The sequence below is a fragment of the Pan troglodytes genome, chromosome 10 (genome assembly GCF_028858775.2).
Source record: "Pan troglodytes isolate AG18354 chromosome 10, NHGRI_mPanTro3-v2.0_pri, whole genome shotgun sequence".
Classification (NCBI taxonomy): domain Eukaryota; kingdom Metazoa; phylum Chordata; class Mammalia; order Primates; family Hominidae; genus Pan; species Pan troglodytes.
In genome coordinates this window covers 29957904-29983534 of record NC_072408.2, presented here as the reverse complement: position 1 = coordinate 29983534, position 25631 = coordinate 29957904, and positions in this window count along the sequence as shown.

The following is a 25631-nucleotide window of genomic DNA, read 5'->3' as shown; positions in this document are numbered from 1 at the left end:
CACTATCTTTAATAGCCAAGACCACATTGCTCTATCCCCAGAGCTCTGTTCAGGAAGGTATAAAAGGTATGAACATTTAAGAGGGCCTGGTAAAATCTTCACCTTAACTGCTCAAAGTGTACCTCATTCTAGGGGTAAAACTTAGCAGCTTCCAACTAAAGGTGAGTGGCACATTTCTTAAAACAGATGTTGAAGTCAGTAAACTCAGTCTTTGTCTAACGTATCATCCTACTGGACCAAATAAGAGTTTAGGAAATTGAATTCATTAAAACAAACAAACAAACATGAAAAGGCAAACAAACATGAAAAGGCAAATGATAGAACTGGCCAGTTCCATTTCTAATGGCCTGAGTCGACTCATTCTAGAATTTTTTTTTTTTTTTTGAGACAGAGTCTCACTCTGTCGCCCAGACTGGAGTACAATGCTACAATCTTGGCTCACTGCAACCTCTGCCTCCCAGGTGCAAACAATTCTCCTGCCTCAGCCTCCCGAGTAGCTGGGATTACAGGTGCCCACCACGACGCACAGTTAATCTTTGTATTTTTAGTAAAGACAGGGTTTCACCATGTTGACCAGGCTGGTCTCAAACTCCTGACCTCATGATCCACCTGCCTCGGCCTCCCAAAGTGTTGGGATTACAGGCATGAGCCACCGTGCCTGTCACATTATAGAATTTCTATGTTTCCACTTAATGACAATCTTTAACATTGAAAAACACAATTTAAGACATATAGTACTTTAAAATAATACTACTCAGAAAAAAGAGAAAGATGCACACATCAATCTGTTTTAACTTACAGGATCTGCATTTATAAGCCTAAAAGAAATTATACATTTTAAATACAACTCTGAATAATTGCCTTCTTCAATGGGTGCATCACTGAGAAGAAAGTTCTCTTAATACTTTATTCCATTAACAGCTTTTTCCACAAAGACTGGGTTGATCTTTAAAGATGTATTACTTTATTTTTTTATTTTTATTTTTTTTTTGAGACAGACTCCCGCTGTGTCACCCGGGCTGGAGTGCAGTGGCGTGATCTTGGCTCACTGCAACTTCCGCCTCCCAGGTTCATGCCATTCTCCTGCCTCAGCCTCCCGAGTAGCTGGGACTACAGGCACCCGCCACCACACCTGGCTAATTTTTTTTTTATCTTTAGTAGAGACGAGTTTTCACCATGTTAGCCAGGATGGTCTCGATCTCCTGACCTTGTGATCTGCCCGCCTCGGCCTCCCAAAGTGCTGGGATTATAGGCGTGAGCCACTGCGCCCAGCCAAGATGTATTACTTTAAGCAGCAAAGTTCAGCTCAGTGAATGGCCTACTGAAGGGCACACGAGCAAAGTGTTCAGCACTGAGACCCAGAGGCCACTGGTTTCTCTGCAAGGTTCTGTAATTACTGGTGAAGTCCTTGGGCCTGAGCTAGGCTGTCTGTGGTTTGCTTTGCATATACTGGGATGTGAAAGGTAATGAAGCATATGGTTAAGGGCTGGCACTATTCTGCAGCCAGACTGCTTGTGTTCAAATACCCAGGTCCCCTACTTACTAGCTTGTGATCTTAAGTGGCCTATTTTAGTTATTTCTGCCTCTGTTGCCTTGCCTACGGATGAGGATAATATTAAAAATATCACTATATCATAAGGTTGTTGTAAGGTGTCAGTGAAGTTAATTCATGTAAAATTCTTCAGGCAATGCCTGATACATAAAAAAGTGTAATGTAAGTATTAACTGTATTTATAAACGCAGTCAGTGTGAAGATACAAGTGAGAGAAAAATCAAGAAGGAAGTAAGAGCACTGCCGAAAATTGTCTTAGAAAAAATTACAAATGATATGAAAGTCATCTTAGAAAAAATTACAAATGATATGCATGGTTCTAAGTTATGAAGTCTCAGAGGGTTTGTTGGTTTTTTTTTTCTTCCTCTTCCATCTGGGTGAAAGTCTCCAAAAAATTTGAATAGAGACTTCTATATCATCATCCAAACTTTCCCATAAACAAAAAATAATCTCCCACAAGGCTGAGATAGAATTTTAAAGAAATAGCAGACACTTGTGAAACATGTTCCCCCATAAAAGTAATGACCAAAACTTGTTCTCAATTTCACGCAGAACCTATTGTGTTAAGAAGTGAATCACTGGGGGACTGAACATCAATTGCTTGCCCGTGTTCAAAATATTTTTTAATCACAGACCGCCAGTGGGAAATGGCACAGAAGAATAAGGAGGCTATCTAACGAATGGGAGGCACAATGGCAAGAGTCTAATTCAGCAGATTTTTCAAAGGCCTTTCCAACAGCTATTATAGCAGTCAAATGAAGGGGAAGGTAACAGCGGATTATTACCTTTCACTCAACACTTTTTCCTCTGCCAAGAATTTTTTAAATGTCACAGGAATATAATTCACATGCTTCACAGATTGTGAACAATTTTCTCTAAACCTTCAACCATGTATCCAGCAGCACCTAAGCTCAATATAATCCGAGCACGACAGCAAATGGCCAACACACCATCTGTCCTGCCACTCCAACTCCCCAAGGTATAAATGAGAGGACTCCATGCGGCACTTGACCACAGAGGCAGAAAAACAAATGCTGCTGGGAGTGGTGTGATGTGAACATGCTGTAGCTCTGCCAAAACACGTGAAAAGCTGGGAGCCATAGCACAGAACGAGTGCAGTGAGAAACTCTTCTTGATGGTCATTTTATCAACTTGGCTGACTGTAGAAAGGGAAAGATCCTCCTGAACATTGCAGTGCCAGTCATTCACGAGCTGTGAAAGCTTGCTGTATGCCAGGCACTGTGCTAAAAGCTTTACTGCAAGTATTATCTCATTTATCCTATAAACCCTATTTTACACTTAAGAAACTGAGGCACATGCAGGTTAAGTGTTTTACCCAATGTCTCCCATTAGCAATTGTGATACTGCATAATCAACACTCACTATGCACTTGAATGAGTAAGTGAATAAATGAGTGAATGCATTTCAGAGTAGCTAGTTTCTCAACATACAAATTCACTAGGTATTCACATATTGCTAGATCTGAAGGGAAAGGACACCATAAAAGGGTGAGGATCTTTGAAAATGACTCAGATTCCTTAACAGAATGGCAAAGAATCATTAATTGCATATTGCAGAGAAACATAGTGACCATCACACACCCTCCTCCTCCTTATCTTTTCTTCTGCTGTTGAATTTCCCATGAATATGTTTAAACTGGCTTTTCACGGTTCTGGGTAACCATTATGATTGTGGTTTTGTTTGGAGCTAGCAGTTTATTGGTCTCCCATAAATGGTGGCAATTCTCTCACAGTAGCAGTCATCTGGTAGGAAGCCAGGCACTCATTTGTTCGTTCATTTATTCTACAAGTACTCATGGACTATCTATCAAATGTCAGGCCCTGAAGATATGGTGGTGAACAAGATTCAGTCCTGCTTTCAGAGTCTTACAATCTAGCAGGAAAGCCCAGTGGTAAACAAATAACTAATTGCCCAAGAGTTAATAAATTACAGTTGACATACATGTTATCACAAAGAGGTACATCACACAGAAAGATGTAACGGTGTTGTCAGCCCAGCCTGGAGGAGTCAAGGAAGGCTTCATTGACATGACGTTCAAGCTGAGACCCATGGAAAATGAATGCATGTTTGTTGAGAGGCGTGGGGATCAGGTAGCGTTAGGTAAAAATATTCTAAACAGAGCATTTGCAAAGACTTTGAAACAGGAAGGAGCTGGATGCAATATGAGTGTTCATTTTAATTATTAAATAATGAACAAGTGGCTCATGCCTGTAATCCCAGCAGGGGAGGCTGAGGCGGGAGGATCACTTGAACCCAGAAGTTCAAAACCAGTCTAGGTAACATAGGAAGACCTCTTCTCTACAAAAAAATTTTAAAATTAACCAGGCATGGTGGCACTCCCCTGTGGTTCTAGCTACTCAGGAGGCGAAGGTGGGAGGTTTGCTTTAGCCCCAGAGGTCACATTCCAGCCTGGGCGATGGAGCAAGACCCTGTCTCAAAAAAAAAAAAAAAAATTAACTCTTTATTGATTGGCAATAGAGTAGTATCTTCTGGAAACTGCCATATAAGCTGAGCACTAAAAAATAAGATGCTACAAAACAGACCCCAAAAATGTATTCAAACCCTAAACAATCACCATTGGCAGTGGTATAGAAACTCTTTTGGAATTATTTGCTCTAGAAGCAACCTCTGAAGTATTCATGAATCCACCATGAAGATCCTATGTCCTCTCTCAGCATCTGCCTGCCCCAATCCAGCATAAGATGGCAGAGGGAAAGGGGGAGAAATAGAAAGAATTCTACAGTCTCTGTCTGTTTAAAAAACATTATTTCCAAAACATTCATTTGATGATGATTCTGCTCTTCCAGCAAAGCAAAGCAGGGTGGCAGCTGGCCCACTGCACTTCCCTGGCCCCGCCACCCCACACACTTCCTTCCCTGAATTCCTCCACCCACCTTTAAAGTTAGACGTATGCATTTGCCAAAGTAAACAGAGATGCCTTAAAAAAAAATATATATATATAGGAGGGAAATGCGGAGACAGGGGAACATAAATCCCTCCAGGACTTCTTGCACTTCGTGATTCACACAGCAAAATCATCTGAATGCCAACCTGACTCCTGTAGCTTTTCAAAACACGTGAAAAACCCGGTTCCCCAGCTTAAGTGGCCTAAAAAGCAGGCCCCCCAAATGATCGCATTCAAGGTGTGTGGTCCAGAAAATTAATCCATTTGGAGGACAAAGCCCACACCTCTTCTTTGCAAGTTCATTTGGTTTCCTTACTCATTGTTTTCTTCAGGTAATGCCTGCAACCTAAGTAGGATCAGTAAATTAAGTAGCCCTTGATAAAGGGAACACAGGAAACATAGGCGGGAGGGAGGGAAGGAGCGGGTAGAGGGAGGTGCCGAAGAGGGAGTCGGGAGGCGCCGAAGAGGGAGTCGGGAGGCCTCCTTCATACTGGGACCTTAGGAAGAGATTGATCAAAGCCTTCTGATGCTTCAGGTTCTGGGTAATGCAGCAAAGAGCTAAAATTACTAAATTTTTACTTAGAAATGATTATGAAGCTGAATCACGGGTCACTCAGCATTTTCCTAATTTGGAACCCCTGGAGGCTACTCTGACTAAAACAGACCCAATTTGGCATGGAAATGAACTAAGAGCCTCCCAGCGCACATGGGCTTTTCAACAATCTCAAACCTTTTTCAAGACGCCAGGCAGGGATTTAACTTTGCCCACCTCTCTACACAAAATCACTCACAGTTTATGACTGGCTTTTAAAACTGAATTCTGAAGAAATTATGTACTGATTCAGCTTATTCTGAGTTCTGTTTTGAGTTTTAAAGCAATCCCATTGTTTTAACCAAACAAAAAAGTTTTGACTTCAGCATAATAAATAAGAAAAAAAACATATAAGCTATAGATTGAATTCTCTTTTCTTCAGAAGATTTCCTCTCTACCAATAGTTCTTAAAGGAAAATCAGGGCCTCAAGGCTAATGTTCTCATTTTCATTTTGTCCTCACTCAGTTTCCACAAGCACAACCACTACCTTGCCCAATTGCAGGAAACATGGTTTTTTTTTTGTTTTTTGTTTTTGTTTTTTTGTAAACTGTAGTGTGAATGGTACAATGTGGAATAACTGTTCCAAAAGTATATCAAGGATGGAGGTTGTAGAATATTCTAGAACACTGGCCTTATGTACATCAGCTTCTACATTTCCACTGTGCTTCTCCCAACCACTCTCTCTCCAAAATAATTCTTTTTGTCACAAAATCCCAGTGCAAGGAAGAAAAAGAGGACTAGGGGAATCAGGGCCAGGTGAGAAACAGGTTTATTAGAAACACACATTCAAACATCCTTCTGAGCCACTGTTGCCCTGAAGAAGCCTAAAGTTGATTTCCTTTTTGCATCTTCTTAAATTGATGTATTTTCCACAGAGTGCCATTTCAGCCCCCCTCATTGTGAATACCACACAAAGATTCACACAACTTTTGGAACATATAACTATAGTTCATTTCACGCTTGTAACCTTGAGCTTCTTGCATCAACTTAGTTTCCTGTTGTTTCCCCCAAGCTTTTGCTCTTCACAGAGGGACATCTCTGGGCAGCGGCACAATTTTTGCTGATAAAGTTAAATTGACCCTAGTGATATAGGGCAATTTGAACTGACAAAGAATTCAGACTAGGTAGGATAAGGAAAGGTGCTTGGAAACTAACGACTTAGTTTTTGAATGCTCTGTTCCCAGGCTGTACTCCCGGGAGTATCAAACTTCTAGGACACTTAATATGTTGCTGAGGGTGTGCTACTTCAGCAATGAACTGTTTACTATATAGAGAACAAGAGAAAAAACAGATTTCCCCCAAAAGTGTTGGAGAATGCAAAGATATATTTAATAACATTTGATGGGGGTGGAGAAAGAGCTTTTTTTCAAGAACTTTTTTTGGCACCACAAAATTAAAGGATTTTCTAACCCTGTCTTCTTTTCGTCTTTCCCAGAGAAGGAAATTGTAAAGGCCAGCCCTTGAAAAATAATATAGCAAAATCTAACTTTATTCTCCTAATCTCTTAATAATGCTGCAGCTGGCCATGATCTATTTAGCATAACACAAAAATAATGCATTTGTACCAAGCAGATTTGAAATGCTTTAAAATAATGAAAGCTATTTACTTGATTGATTAAGTTAAAGTGTTTACATAAAAGTGTCATATTTTGACATCAGTCATACAACACCACATCTGGTACTTCTAATTAAATTGTGTGAAAAAGACTACATTTTTTATTCGGTTGCAACAATATGGCTAATGGGAAGTACAAACGTATTCGTCATGCCCAGAGCCTGTGATCTGCAGTTATGGCATGTGGCTGCTAAAATCCCCAGATTTGGATTTTGCAAAGCTTTCGTAGGCTCTAACACATGTTTTGCCTGAACAAAGACTGAAAAACTGAGCTCCACCTCTGTGAGTCAACGGTTACTATTTTTCCTATTTTGATTTAAACGTCTCCAAGCGCCATCAGAGAACTAAAATGTAATGAGAACTAGAATAAAGTTGTCTTAAGGAATTGGTGCTCAGAGCCCAGGTAAGGCACTTTGTTTTGTTAAGCTTTAGTCCTGCAGATTAGGAAATAAACTCAAGAAACTTTAATGGGGGAACAGGGGAGTGAAATCCTATTATTCATTCAGAGCAGGAGCTCATTTATATCTTAGGTGAAGTGTAGAACTCATACATACCTCAAAAATGGCCTGCTCCTTACTGAAGCACTTGATTTAAACCACGGAGATTTTTTTTCTTCCAAAGTTAGGATGAAATATTTTACATATAGCAAATAAAGGACAAAATGGCTTGGCAAGTTAAGGCATGCTTACTTCACTTTTAATATAGACAAATAATAATTCAAAATCCTCTTTTTATTTTTTTAAGTAAAATTATGTCCATCCCATGTGCAGATTCAATTTACAGACTAAGTACACAACCAAATCTAGCCTCCCTGGGAACCATCCACTCGCTTAAGAAGGTGGAGGAGACACTGCTGTATTTTCTTAAAGAGATTTCTGGCATTTTTTTCCTCCTTCGTTTCGCCTTAAAGACTACCTTGAGAAATGTTGCCCAGCAGTAAAAGGAAAATGAGTTCAAGCTTCAAAATCAGGAAATTTGGGTAGTAAAATGTATGTTATAAAGTCAATGTTGATCGAAAAATAAATCGAGCCCTTTTAAGTAGGTTGTCAGCCATGAGAAGTGAAGACCATCTGACTTCCTATAGAATTATTCAGCCTTCCTCAGGCAAAGGCTGCCTCCAGAAGGTTCGGAAGGTGCAAAAGTCTACGTTGACCCAAGACGGTAAAGCATTTGAACACACATATGGGATATGCACTTATTTACCATGTACTATGTTCAATTTAAAGAAAATAAACGCAAAGGCAGGAACCACGAACAAATGTTCGATTTTCCATAATTGCAAGGAGACTTAGGTAATGCTCTATGCGGTGTTTGATTTAAAATGTTAAAATATTAACAGAAGTTTTCTACAGCAGAGTGTTCCTATCACAGTGAAATGACTCATAAGAATGCTAAATTCAAACCAGATGGGCACAAACATTAACTGAAAAAAAAATCGGATATTTAGGGGTCAGCATGGGTCTTCATAAAAATGAAGACCTTGTCTGAGTTATTGAAAAATGAACTTTCAGTGATAAAAAAGAAAACAAGAGAAAATAGTAGTGACTTTATTTTAATTATACAAGCCACTGTCAATTAGAAGAGCTAACATTTACAAAACTTTGTATTGCCATTTTAATTTGAAAAAGATGACTATGGTGATCTTGAGACTTCAGATAAACAGGGATGTCAGTATCTCCTTTATAGCCAGAGTCAGGGACTCATTAGTTCAGCTGTGTGCCATGCTAATAGTCTACCAGAATCTCCTCGCTTCTCACCGAGAAAGAACCATCATTGAAGATTTGTGTAGTAGAGAAACCTCCAACCGTCAATCTGCAGCATAATGCCAGCCTTTGCTCTTCCTTCAACAGACCACAGAGGAAAATTCTCATTCCTGGGTCAGACATCCCACCAAATCTCCTCTGCTCTCTTGTTAAAAATATGTTTTCTTGCATTTCTCCTTTTTTGTTTGTTCCTCCAGAGCTTTTTACCATTTGCAGATTGTCTGCAACATGTGCTGGGTTTAAATGTGTACATACCCTACAGGAAGAAAAATATGCGGGCTCAGAATTAATATTGTTTTTGACTTATAGGGAAATTCCAGTTGTGTTTAACTTGGACTGTGGGATCCAGGAACTTTACAGAGAGGAGAAACCAATGTGTTTTGAGCAAAAATGTGTATGGGGAGTTCCCTACTGTTTTGTTGCTGGAATCTTGGACAACACAGAGAAAAATGACAAGCACATAATTTAGTCTGGCAGCCATACCACTCTGTGCTGTGAGCCTGTCAGTTCTTTCTAGCTAAGTAAGGGCTGGCCTGCTTTGGTGCAAGGATGAGAGACCTCCCAGGAACAAGTAGGTACTTCAGGAAATGGTGTTTCGCATTCAGTAGGTGGCCTCTCCTCTCCGGGTCCATGTGAATCGATGCCCCGCGTGGTGTTAGGGGGCACTGTCTGCACTGAGCTGTTTACCTTTTGTATGAAACTTAAAACCACAGACCTAACCATTTGTGGTCACCAGAGATCTTATGGCAGACTTTCTAAGAGCAGTTGTGTTAACTCCAGAATCCTGGCCGGAGTCCAACTAAAGTAATTACATTCTGCCTCCCTAAAATCCCCCCTGCAGTTTCAATTGAATACAATAGTCTTAGCCCTCTGTCTCAAAGCTGGGCATGATGTTAGCATTCCATGCAGGAACAGCCTGTGATTCCATGCTAAAAGAAGTGATTCCCCAATCCTCACCAAGGTGTAGTGATGCTTAATTAATTAGTGCTCATAAAAGCCTGTGGAGAACCACAGTTTCAAAGTGCTCACAGTACGCAAAGTGGCAGGAATGTTCACATGTTCATCTGTCTGTAAGAGCCAGCAGTCAGTGTGGTCTCAGACTGCCTTCACAGAAGCAGAAATTCAGGACAAGGGAGGTAGGGTTGTGTCCCATTGCCCTCTGGCCTGGAAATATATCTGGAGCAGTGTGCTCAACTCTGGAGATGCACTTAAAAAGGGTACCTCATCTAGGTAGAGCAAGTCCTCAGAGGCCATCAGAATGAGGAAGGATCTAGAAATGATGTCATATGAGGGATGGTTAAAGAAACTTGGGGCGTTTAGCTAAAAAGGAAGGAAGGAAGGAAGGAAGGAAGGAAGGAATCCATTCACCAAGACCAAATTCAAGTCTATCAGATGAAATGCATTCCTCCAAGAACTCATTTAGTCCTCACTGTCTGTAGCACTAATTTGGACCTTTTCATAGACTCTTATTGGCTATCTAATTAATTCTGAATGTCTTCACTCTTTCAACATGTTTCTAAGACTTCCCAGAGCAGGCACCATGCTTGATAGGTCGTATCTGTAGTAGTGGTAAGCAAAGTAAATTCAACTCAGTCCTTTGCAGGAGCTGTTTATTAAGAAACTGTGACATGTGTGCTGGGTGTACAAAGATGAGTAAGATAAACCTGCCATCAACTGTGACTTCTAACTGTATGGCATAAATGATAAAAGAACAGATAAATAAAAGAAAGAAAAAAATTCCACCAAGTTAGAAGGTTCAGGAAAGATTTTTATGAAGGAAGAACACATTTTTTAATAAGTTAACATGTCAGGGGAAGATATTTTGCAGGGAAAGAGCCTTAACCCTTTCTCCACTTAGAAAAAAAAAGTGCAGCGTTCTGCCAGCACTCATTTAATTTGACATAAACACACTCCTTGAGGCTGAAGAAAATCTGACTGATTTTCAATGTGAAAATAAAATATAAAAACTGTTCTTGGAGTTATTTCTAAACAGAACTAACATCAGAATTGTCTGATTCATTGAAATAGTCTATTTCAGAAAAAAATCAGATTCATCAATCTTCAGCTAACAACTGTTTGAGAACAATGTTATCACGTATAGGAATGTCACATTTTCTAGGATTTGACATTTTCAGCAATCAAGAATTACTCTCTCTCTCTATATATATACATACACATATATATACATATATACACATATATTATATAACGTATTTATATATTACATATAAACATATATACATAAAATAAGTATATATTATATATACAATATATACATATATACATAAAATATGTATATATTATATATACAATATATAATATATACATAAAATATGCATATATTATATATGCAATATATACATATATACATGAAATATGCATATATTATATATACAATATATACATATATACATAAAATATGTATATATTACATACAAAATATATACATTAAAATATGTATATATTATATATACAATATATACATTAAAATGTGTATGTATTATATATACAACACATACATAAAAATATGTATATATTATATATACAACACATACATAAAAATATGTATATATTATATATACAAAACATACACAAAAATATGTATATATTATATATACAACACATACATAAAAATATGTATATATTATATATACAACATAAACATAAAAATATGTATATATTATACAAACAACACATACATAAAAATATGTATATATTATACAAACAACACATACATAAAAATGTGTATATATTATACACACAACAGATATAAAAAATGTGTATATATTATATAAACAACACATACATAAAAATATGTATATATTACATATACAACACATACATAAAAATATGTATATATTACATATACAACACATACATAAAAATGTATATATTACATATACAGCATGTACATAAATGTGTATATTTTATATATACAACATATACATAAATGTGTATATATTATATATACAACAAATACATAAATGTGTATATATTATATATACAACATACACATAAATGTGTATATATTATATATACAACATACACATAAATGTGTATATATTATATATACAACACACACATAAATGTGTATATATTATATATACAACATATACATAAATGTGTATATATTATATATACAACATATACATAAATGTGTATATATTATATATACAACATACACAAATGTGTATATCTTATATATACAACAAATACACAAATGTGTATATCTTATATATACAACATATACACAAATGTGTATATCTTATATAGACAACATATACACAAATGTGTGTATATTATATAGACAACATATACACAAATGTGTGTATATTATATAGACAACATATACACAAATGTGTGTATATTATATAGACAACATATACACAAATGTGTGTATATTATATAGACAACATATACACAAATGTGTGTATATTATATAGAACATATACACAAATGTGTGTATATTATATAGACAACATATACACAAATGTGTGTATATTATATAGACAACATATACACAAATGTGTGTATATTATATAGACAACATATACACAAATGTGTGTATATTATATAGACAACATATACACAAATGTGTGTATATTATATACACACATATACACATATGTGTGTATATGTGTGTATATTAAATACACACATATATACATATGCGTATATCTTATATATACACATATACACATATGGGTATATCTTATATATACACATATATACATATATGTATATATATTATATATACACATATATGTGTCTATTATATATACATATGTGTATATGTTATATATACACATATGTATATATTATATATACACATATACACACATATATGTATATATAATACACACATATATACACATATATCCATATATAATAGATACATATATACACATATATGTATATATTATATATACACATATATACACGTATATGTGTATATTATATGTCCACTTACATACATATATGTATATATTATATGTCCACATATATACATATATGTATATATTATATGTCCACATATATACATATATGTATATATTATATATACACATATGTCTATATATTATATATACACTTATATGTATATATTATATATACACATATGAATATATTATACATACACATATGCATATATTATATATACACTCATACACGCATACGTGTATATTATACATACACACATACACGTATACGTGTACATTATACATACACATATATACACGTATACGTGTACATTATGCATACACATATACACGTATACGTGTACATTATGCATACACATATACACGTATACGTGTACATTATGCATACACATATACACGTATGCGTGTACATTATGCATACACATATATACACGTATGCGTGTACATTATGCATACACATATATACACGTATGCGTGTACATTATGCATACACATATATACACGTATGCGTGTACATTATGCATACACATATATACACGTATGCGTGTACATTATGCATACACATATACACGTATACGTGTACATTATGCATACACATATACACGTATACGTGTACATTATGCATACAGATATACACGTATACGTGTACATTATGCATACAGATATACACGTATACGTGTACATTATACATACACATATATACACGTATGCGTGTACATTATACATACACATATATACACGTATGCGTGTACATTATACATACACATATATACACGTATGCGTGTACATTATACATACACATATATACACGTATGCGTGTACATTATACATACACATATATACACGTATGCGTGTACATTATACATACATATACACGTATGCGTGTACATTATACATACACATGCATACACGTATACGTGTACATTATACATACACATGCATACACGTATACGTGTACATTATACATACACATGCATACACGTATACGTGTACATTATACATACACATGCATACACGTATACGTGTACATTATACATACACATGCATACACGTATACGTGTACATTATACATACACATGCATACACGTATACGTGTACATTATACATACACATGCATACACGTATACGTGTACATTATACATACACATGCATACACGTATACGTGTACATTATACATACACATGCATACACGTATACGTGTACATTATACATACACATGCATACACGTATACGTGTACATTATACATACACATGCATACACGTATACGTGTACATTATACATACACATGCATACACGTATACGTGTACATTATACATACACATGCATACACGTATACGTGTACATTATACATACACATGCATACACGTATACGTGTACATTATACATACACATGCATACACGTATACGTGTACATTATACATACACATGCATACACGTATACGTGTACATTATACATACACATGCATACACGTATACGTGTACATTACATATACACATGCATACACGTATGTGTGTATATTACATATACAAATGCATACACGTATGTGTGTATATTACATATACACATGTATACACGTATGTGTGTATATTACATATACACATGTATACACGTATGTGTGTATTACATATACACATGTATACACGTATGTGTGTATTACATATACACATGTATACACGTATGTGTGTATATTATATATACACATATACATATATGTGTATATTATATATACACATATGTATATATTATATATACAATATATACACATATATGCATATATAATACATACACATATATACACGTATATGCATATATAATACATACACATATATACACGTATATGCATATATAATACATACACATATATACACGTATATGCATATATAATACATACACATATATACACGTACATGCATATATAATACATACACATATATACACGTATATGCATATAGAATACGTACACATATATACACGTACATGCATATATAATACATACACATATATACACGTACATGTATATAGAATACATACACATATATACACGTACATGTATATAGAATACATACACATATATACACGTACATGTATATAGAATACATACACATATATACACGTACATGTATATAGAATACATACACATATATACACGTACATATATATAGAATACATACACATATATACACGTACATGTATATAGAATACATACACATATATACACGCATATGTATATATTATATATACACATGTATACACGTATATGTATATATTATATATACACGTATATGTATATATTATATATACACATATATACACGTATATGTATATATTATATATACACGTATATGTATATATTATATATACACGTATATGTATATATTATATATACACGTATATGTATATATTATATATACACGTATATGTATATATTATATATACACGTATATGTATATATTATATATACACATATATACACGTATATGTATACATTATATATACACATATATACACGTATATGTATACATTATATATACACATATATACACGTATATGTATACATTATATGTACATATATACACGTATATGTATATATTATATATACACATATGTATATATTATATATACACATATGTATATATTATATATACACGTATATGTATATATTATATATACACCTATATACACGTATATGTATATATTATATATACACATATATACACGTATATGTATATATTATATATACATATATATACACGTATATGTATATATTATATATGCACATATATACACGTATATGTATATATTATATATGTACATATATACACGTATATGTATATATTATATATACACTATATACACGTATATGTGTATATTATATATACACATACACGTAATTGTATATGCTATATATACACATATACACGTATATGTTTATGCTATATATACACATATATGTGTATATTATATAAACACATATACACGTATATGTATATATTATATATACACATATATGTGTATATTATGTATACACGTATATGTAGATATGATATATACACATATATATGTATATTATGTATACACATATAGGTGTGTCTATTATATATACACATAGGTGTGTCTATTATATATACACATATAGGTATGTCTATTATATACACACATATGTGTCTATTACATATACACACATATGTGTCTATTATATATATACACACCTATATGTGTCTATTATATATACACCTATATGTATATATTATATATACACATATATACACATATATGTGTGTATTATATAGACACATATATACACATATGTGTATATTATATATACCCACATATATGTGTATATTACCTATACCCATATATACACATATATGTGTACATTACCTATACCCATATATACACATATATGTGTACATTACATATACACATACACATATGTGTACATTACATATACACATACATACACATATATACACATACATGTGTATATTATACATACACATATATACACATACATGTGTATATTATACATACACATATATACACATATGTGCGTTAGATGTACACATATATACACATATGTGTATATGTATGTACACATATAAACATATATGGGTATATTGTATGCACACATATATACACATATGTGCATATTGTATGTACACATATATACACATATATACACGTATATGTTTATATTGTCTGTACACATATATACACATATATACACATATGTGTATATATGTGTACATATAATATACACATATATGTGTATATATGTGTATATTATGTGTACACATATATACACATAAATACGCATATGTGTATATTATATATACACATATATACACATATATACGCATATATGTATATTATATATACACATATATACACATATATACGCATATATGTGTATGTTATATATACACATATATACACATATATACGCATATATGCGTATGTTATATATACACGTATATACACATATATACGCATATATGCGTATGTTATATATACACATATATACACATGTGTGTATATTATATATACACATATATACACATGTGTGTATATTATATATACACATATATACACATGTGTGTATATTATATATCCGCATATATACACATGTGTGTATATTATATATACGCATATATACACATGTGTGTATATTATATATACGCATATATACACATGTGTGTATATTATATATACGCATATATACACATGTGTGTATATTATATATACGCATATATACACGTGTGTATATTATATATACGCATATATACACGTGTGTATATTATATATACGCATATATACACGTGTGTATATTATATATACACATATATACACGTGTGTGTATATTATATATACACATATATAAACGTGTGTGTATATTATATATACACATTTACACACGTGTGTATATTATATATACACATATACACGTGTGTGTATTATATATACACAAATATACACGTGTGTATATTATATATACACATATATACGCGTGTGCATATTATATATACACATATATACGCGTGTGCATATTTTATATACACATATATACGCGTGTGTATATTACATATACACATATATACGTGTGTATATTATATATACACATATATACACGTGTGTATATTATATATACACATATATACACGTGTGTATATTATATATACACATATATACACGTGTGTATATCATATATACACATATGTACACGTGTGTATATCATATATACACATATATACACGTGTGTATATCATATATACACATATATACACATATATACACATGTGTGTATATCATATATACACATATATACACATGTGTGTATATCATATATACACATATATACACATGTGTGTATATCATATATACACATATATACACATGTGTGTATATCATATATACACATATACACATATGTGTGTATATCATATATACACATATACACATATGTGTGTATATTATATATACACATATACATGTGTGTGTATATTATATATACACATATATACATATGTGTGTATATTATATATGCACATGTGTGTATATTATATATACGCACATATGTGTATATTATATATACGCACATATGTGTATATTATATATACGCACATGTGTATATTATATATACACATATATGTATTAGATAACTTTGCCAGAAAATATCTCACTTTCATTGTTATTATTTTTGCATCGCTCTTATATAGTGACCTTGGAAACAAAAGACATCTTTCTATTTATAGCATTCTGCTTTTAGTAATCATACTTTCATTTTAAAAATATAGTAATTTTTGGCCTGGCGTGGTGACTCATGCCCGTAATCCCAGTACTTTGGGAGGCCGAAGCGGGCTCCCAAAAGTCAGTATATTCCGAATTGACCCTTCCTTCTGTTTTCTTTTCCTTCCCTAACTACATCTTCTACTTCAAGAAACATCTTTACATAATTTGCGGAAATTACTCCGTGTTTTCCCACTTTCAGGCCCTTGCACTTACACCCTCTGCCTGTTTGCCTCCTGAATACATATATATACACATATATATACACATATATACATATATATGTATGTGTGTATATATATAATAAATATATATACATATATATATTTTTTTTCATAGAGAGTTTTGCTCTTGTTGTCCAGGCTGGAGTGCAATGGTGCAATCTGTGCTTACCACAACCTCCGCCTCCCGGATTCCAATGATTCTCCTGCCTCAGCCTCCCGAGTAGCTGGGATTACAGACATGAGCCACCACGACAGGCTAATTTTGTATTTTTAGTAGAGACGGGGTTTCTCCATGTTGGTCAGGCTGGTCTTGAACTCCCGACCTCAGGTGATCCGCCCGCCTGAGCCTCCCAAAGTACTGGGATTACAGGCATGAGCCACTGTGCCTGGCCAAAAATTACTATATTTTTTAAATGAAAATATGATTACTAAAACCAGAATGCTATAAATAGAATGATGTCTTTTGTTTCCAAGGTCACTATACAAGAGCGATGCAAAAATAATAACAATGAAAGTGAGATATTTTGTGGCAAAGTTATCTAAGGGCAAACACTGTGGCCGCAAGCTCTGCCGGCAAGTATTCAGGGGGCAAACAGGCAGAGGGTGTAAGTGCAACGGCCTGAAAGTGGGAAAACACGGAGTAATTTCTGGGAATTACATAAAGATGTTTCTTGAAATAGAGGATATAGTTTGGGAAGGAAAAGAAAATAGAAGGAGAGGTCAATTAGGAATATATTTTGGAGGGCTCTGAGAAATTAGTATTGGCTATGGTTTTAATGTGTCCCCCAAATTTTATATGTCGGAAACGGAATCCCAGAATTCATATGTTGATGGTATTTGGAGGTGGGGCCTTTGGGAGGTAATTGGGATTAGATAAAGTCCTCAGGGTGGGGCCCCCATGATGGGACTGGAGGCTTTCTAAGAAGAGGAAGAGAGACTCAGGCTGACACTTGGTCTCCTACCCTCTTTCCCTGTGGCGCCTCTGCCGTGCTATGACCCCGCATGAGGCCCTTGCCAGAAGCTGACCACATGCAGCCTCTCAACCTTGGACTGCTCAGCTTCTAGAATTGTAAGGAACAAATTTCTTTTATTTGTAAATTACCCAGCCTCAGGTATTCTGTAATAGGAACAGAAAACAGACTGAGATAGTGCATTACTGTTCAGCAAAGAGCAGTTGGCTATTGAAGGGGGAGCTACTGAGATGAGCCCTCCACCTCAGGATGCTGCTGTAGCAGGGCTGTGCCAGGCAGATGAGAGAGCCGAAGGCTGGAGTCCAGGTCATTTCTAGGCTAACCAGGGAGGGGGGCTATGGTGCAAAAGATGTGGGAGTGGGGGCCCCTTTCTCGATATCATAAGTAACCCCATACTGGTTACCAACTTGACTTTCTGTGAGTGGCATAGCTCACCCTCACTACTTTCCCTGCTGCCCACCACCCCCACACTGGCAGGCTAACTGCATGGTACGCCCTGGGGGGAATAGGCTGAGAATTCTGAGCCTCAACCCCACCCAGTCTTGGAAATTCTAGCCCTTTATCTCTTTGCCCCTATAACCTGTATCAGAAGCTTAGATTAATCGCTGAGGGACTGCACCCAGGGAGGGATGGGGTGTTACTGGGGAAACTGGATTTACCCTCTAGTTGCTAGGTCTGGCTCCAAGCTAGGTTTCCTCGTTCCAAGTTCTAGGACCCTTGATATGAGCCATTCCTCTGGACCCTTTCCTCAGGGAGTTTGGTGAGGAAAGAACATGTTAGCATATCCTTAGAGACTGCTGTGGCCTAAGAATAGAAAAAGAGGAAATCACTGCATTGTGGGGGATTCCAGTCCCTCCACTTCATGCTTCTCTTGGGCCCAGAGAGAAGCTGTTTTCCTTTACAAACAGTGCAGTGCATACATCCAGGGCATAAGAGTTTTGTTCTTTCCTGCGCTTTGAGGAGACTACAGTGTATTTTGCCTTAAATATATGCCCCAACATTTACCAGCTTCACAGTCTGCATATTTCACTTCTAACACTGAGGTTAAAACAAAAATGAATACAATATTTTCTAGACGTGAATGAAATCAACAAGTTTTGTTTTGTTTTTTAAACTTTTGCCATAAATTGTGACTAGTTTTAATGATTTCACAAATTGCTATCTCTAAATTCTAGGAATGTGTGTTTAAGGCTCCCCTATTTTGAGATTATAGACAGGCCAAAGATACAATCTGAACAAATTTTTTATCAAGATAAGGGATAGGGGCTGGTGACATAGAATAAGGGTGTTTCCAAGAGGGTTCAGGACTGGGAGGGAAAATAATCCAAAGTTGTGACCTGTGTTGGACCAACAGTGAAACAAAAACAGCATAAGCTTCCTCTTAGAGAGTTGTGGGAACCTAGAAGTTCCTCTTATGCGAACACCTTCACTTAACAAGTGAGAAACATTAAAACTGAAAGAGAAATTTTCCTAAGCCCTGTTATAAGAAATAAATGTGTAGGAACAGATTACAAGGCAGTATCTATAGTTTTAAGGGTTGGTTCATCAAGCCTATGTTTTGTTGATCTACTAACTACAAATTTGAATGCGAGAGGGACCAATATATAAAAATCCATTCCTTGTCTGAGTTCTTCAACCTGCAAACACACTCAATGATAACCGAAGAATATCAGGATGTGTCTATTGCAAGCTGTTTGTCTTATTTCAGCCTATTAGCATCCCTGGGAGGACGGCATTATCACCTCGTTGTAAAGATGAGGAAACTTGTTTGGCTAAAGTGACTCAACTTGTAAGATATCAAAGTGTGATGTGTCTGGCTTCCAAGCCTAATGTTTTCAGTTGCAATGTAACTTTTTCTATGTTGATTTCCCATTAGCGCTAGGTCTACATGTGAAAATTTCAGTTCTAATTTCCGTTTTAGGAATGGTTCACACTCTGAATCATGTGAGGTTCGTTACGTGGCTTGCGACCAACTGGCCATTACAGTTAATTCCTCAAATCTCTTCCAGGGTATCACCAAATCATTCTCCAAATAAAATTATTCAAAAATGAAATCCAAAGATAAGAAAAAAGTGAGCAGAGGGGAGTCCATTAAGTTTCATCTTCTTCCAATTAGTTCAACACTCTTCACTTATTTGGCTGTTCCAAAGATATTTTGTCCTTCTTAAAAATGGAGGTGCGGCCGGGCGCGGTGGCTCACGCCTGTAATCCCAGCACTTTGGGAGGCTGAGGTGGGCGGATCACGAGGTCAGGAGATCGAGACCTTCCCGGTGAACACTGTGAAACCCGTCTCTACTAAAAACAGAAAAAAATTAGCTGGGTGTGGTGGCGGGTGCCTGTAGTCCCAGCTACTCGGGAAGCTGAGGCAGGAGAATGGCATGAACCTGGGGGGCGGAGCTTGCAGTGAGCGGAGATTGCGCCACTGCACTCCAGCCTGGGCAACAGAGCGAGACTCCATTTCAAAAAAAAAAAAAAGGAGGTGCAAGGTGCAACAACATTCCATTCAAAAAACAGCTAGCATATCTTCTGGCATTTTTAAAAAAGAAGTTTAACCCAGAAATCCTATAAGATTCTTTTTCTTTTTTTTTTTTTAGACAGAGTCTCCCTCTGTCACCCAGGCTGGAGTGTAGTGGTGCTATTTCGGCTTACTGCAACCTCCACCTCCCCGGTTCAATTGATTCTCCTGCCTCTGCCTTCTGAGTAGCTCTGAGTACAGGTGCATGCCACCACATCTGACAATTTTTTTTTTTGTATTATCAGAAGAGTTTTGCCATGTTGACTAGGCTAGTCTCGAACTCTTAGCCTCAAGTGATCCTCCCACCTCAGCCTCCCGAAGTGCTGGGATTACGGGTGTGAGCCACTCACCCGGCCAATTCTGTAAGATTCTATAAGTTCTCCTGCACTTGCCAGGTGTGGCAACTCATGCCTATAATCCCAGCACTTGGGGAAGCTGAGGCAGAGGCCAGGAGTTCTAGGTTACAGAGATCTATGATCGTGCCACTGAACTCCAGCCTAGGCAACAGAATGAGACCCTATCTCTATTTTTTAAGAAGGGAGGCTGCTGGTTGAGGTGGCTTACACCTGTAATCTCAACGCTTTGGGAGGCCAAGGTGGCAGGATTGCTTGAGGCCAGGAGTTTGACACCAGCCTGGGCAACATAGCAAGACCTCGTCTCTGCTAATATATATATATATATATTTTTTTTTTTTAATTAAATGAGCATGGTGATGTGTGCCAGCTGAGCTTAAGTCCAGGAGTTCAAAACTGCAGTGAACTATGATCATGCCACTGCACAGTCCAGCCTGGGCAACAGAACAAGACCCTGTCTCAAAACAAAACAAAACAAAAACAAACAAACACAAAAAACCACAAAGTTTTCTGCAGTTGATCATGAGAGGCAAGCTGTCTTTAAACTGAGAGCAGAAAAACAATGGCAAGGAATATAGGAAACTTTTTTGATATCTTCAAGGTGTAGAAATTTTATAGTGGAAAAATACACTGCAATGCATTCTGTAGTTAATGCAACCATTTGTTCTTTTAACAAATACTTATTGAGTACTTATGATGGATTAGACACTATCAAACTTGCAATATAGCCTCATAATTGAGATCTGAAATAAATAAAGATTTAGGAACTCTTACCTCACTAACCTGGAAATATGATCTTAGCAGTAAGCTGTATATTTCCATCCAGTGATGATAAAGAAAAAAGGGGGAAAATTTTGTTGTGGAAGCCATATGTGTTGATAGTAGTTGCAAGGAATAACAGCACACACTTCTTATGAACTTGAAATAATGCTTCAAGCATTTCTTGCTTTCCACACAAATATATATCCGGCCACAAATGTAAACACTGTCCTCCCACATAGTCCTGGCATTGCAGAAAGAAAGAAGGATGAAACAAGGAGATCTCACCTCATGACCTCTGTATCCCAGCTCACACACAGTAACAGGACCTTTCCTGATGCACTTTAGTGAAAGTTCAATCAGATATCCTTGAATGATATACATACTTTTAAATACAAAAGAAGGAAAATACTTTTATGATATTTTAAATTTGATCCTCTGGAAAGAAAATAGATTTCAGTGATTATACTATCACTATTACTATTGCTATTACTACCTTAGACATAAATAACAGAAAACATTTTTCTTAGAAAAAGTCAGAGGGTTTCCGACACAAAAAGTGAAACACAGATTATTATTATTTTTTATTTTTTGAGACAGAATCTTGCTCTGTCACCCAGGCTAGACTGCAGTGGTACGATCTTGGCTCACTGCAGCCTTGACCTCCTGGGTTCAAACGATTCTCGTGCCTCAGTCTCCCGAGTAGCTGTGATTACAGGCATCCACCACCACACCCAGCTAATTTTTGTCTTTTTAGTAGAGATGGGGTTTCACCATGTTGGCCAAGCTGGTCTCGAACTCCTGTCCTCAGATGATACACCTGCCTTGGCCTCCCAAAGTGCTGGGATCGCAGGCGTAAGCCACCATGCCCCGCCCAGATTAATTAATTTACCTAATCACACAGGTGGTTTCTAAAGGACAAAAGTAAAAACTACATACTATTTTTGGAATTGATACTACTATTTGGGGACACAGCATTCACTTCCAGAAATTTATTCTACAGATATGCTCACATGAGCGTGCAAAGTGTACAAGGATGTTCATTGGTGTTAAAACAGAGAAAAATCAGAAATGAGAAATCGAGTGTCCTTCAACAGAGGATTGGTTAAATGAATTATGTTACATCCACAAATGGAAAATGAAAATTTCCTTTAAAAAATGATTTAGGCCAATATGGGATGATATGGAATAACCATAATATATAAGGTCTTTTGACTCTAAGTTTAGTGTTCAATACACTATGTTGTCCATTTTGGTTAAAGTTGGGTCAGGAAAACAGAAGTCACTCTATGGAGGAAGGGCTTTAATGGAGGGAAGTAGAGGCTTACACAAACATTGGTAGGGTTGGGGAACAAAGGTCAGGGAAGCCATCACCCGTTATCCCAGTCTGCAAGACTATGTGAGCGGTTCTCAAGAGCTCTTCCGGAGGCTCTCAGCCTGCACTAAAGCAAATGACTCTCAAAAAGCCATTACCAACTACAGCAGCCACTTGCAGGACCAAAGCAGGTAATCAGCAGGAGCTCACCCAGTAGCAACCATAGACCATTCATGTGTGATCAGCCCACACGCTGGCCTGAAACTGCCTCTGGAGAGTAATAGTCTCTCCTCTTCTCCCTTCTAGATCTCACCATGGATCTCGCACTGGCCCACTCAGGCCCAGAAACAAGTGAAGAGGGAGATTCTTGGAAATGTGTTGCAGAAGAGACTGGGGAAGCTGGGGTGGCAAAGATGAGGATTTGACCCCAGATAGCCCATCAATTGCCATTTACAATTGAGGTTACCATTGTAACCTCATTTGTAACCATTGAAACCATTGTTACATTTTATTTATTTATTTATTTATTTATTTATTGTAACCATTGTAACAATTACAATGGCAATCTATTGCCATTTACAATAGAGGTTAGCATTAGGATCCTTTGACTGGTGGGCCAAGGCATATTTGAAATATAATTTTACAAGAAAAATTTTAACTTATACCCAATTTCTCTAAAACAGCATCTTTGGGACATGTGCTCAATTCTCTCTTGAAGGTAGAAGTCATCTCTTATTTTCAAAACTGAGAAATCAAAAAGAACTTCTGAGCTTCAAAAAATGTGCTGCCTTTTCTTTGAGTCCTTGCAGTAGACGGAAGAATCTACAGAAAAGTTTGGCCTTTTGATTTACATAATAATAGCATCAGTTAACCCTTCAACTAGTGTAGTGCTTATTTGTGCAAGTGCTGTTGCACCCAAAATGTTTTGTGTAATCCTCCAGCAATCCCTGAATTAAGTAGTAGCAGCCTCATTTTACAGTTGAGAAAAATCAAGACTGAGAAATTTCCGCAAGATCACGCTGTACTGTTTTGTGGAACCTAGACCTGAAGTCCAGCTCACTCTAAAACCCATGTTCTAATCAACTCAAGGATCCATATCTTCATGAATTGAAAACTCTAAGAATGATGTCCTTTATGAAATATGATTTGTGAGGCTGAGGCAGAGAGAGGAAAATGCCTTATCATGAGTTGAGGCAAGTATTTAATAAACCTTGAGTTTAAATAAAAATGTTGAATGCTTTACAATCCCCTCTAAAATATTTGCACTATTGTTATTTAAGCATCTGTATCGCCAGTCGTACCAAGTCGCCATTCTTCAACAGTACCGTTTGCTTCAAAAGAGGCAAAATTCACAGTGCAGAAGGATGAAACTAACTTTTTTTCTTGGAGAAAAAGAAACGGAATTTCTCTGAATGTCTTGAGTACATGGTATAAGAGAATGCACTCTGGATGGGAAAAGAATTTTCATTTTCAAGAGGAATTTGATTTTACCCATGGGCGAATAGGTGGTTTTATCTGTGCCCTGAGGCTTTCTCTTCCACCTCTGCTTTTGCAATATCTCTGCTTTGTTTTTGATGAGGTTAGTTTCCAATGGGTTACAGTTCTTGTACTGTCTGCACAAAGCCTATTAAGCTACAGGATTTTTATGAAGATGGTCTTCAGAGCATCAGATGAGTGGCTACTTGATTCAATTTGATTCAAGTATAAGGCAATTTGATTCAAGCATAAGGCAAGTTCAAAGAGGATCAAAACTATTAGTAACCTGGTAAATTAGTAACCAGGTAAAGTCTGGTTCTAAGAGAGCTCCAAGTTCCAAGAA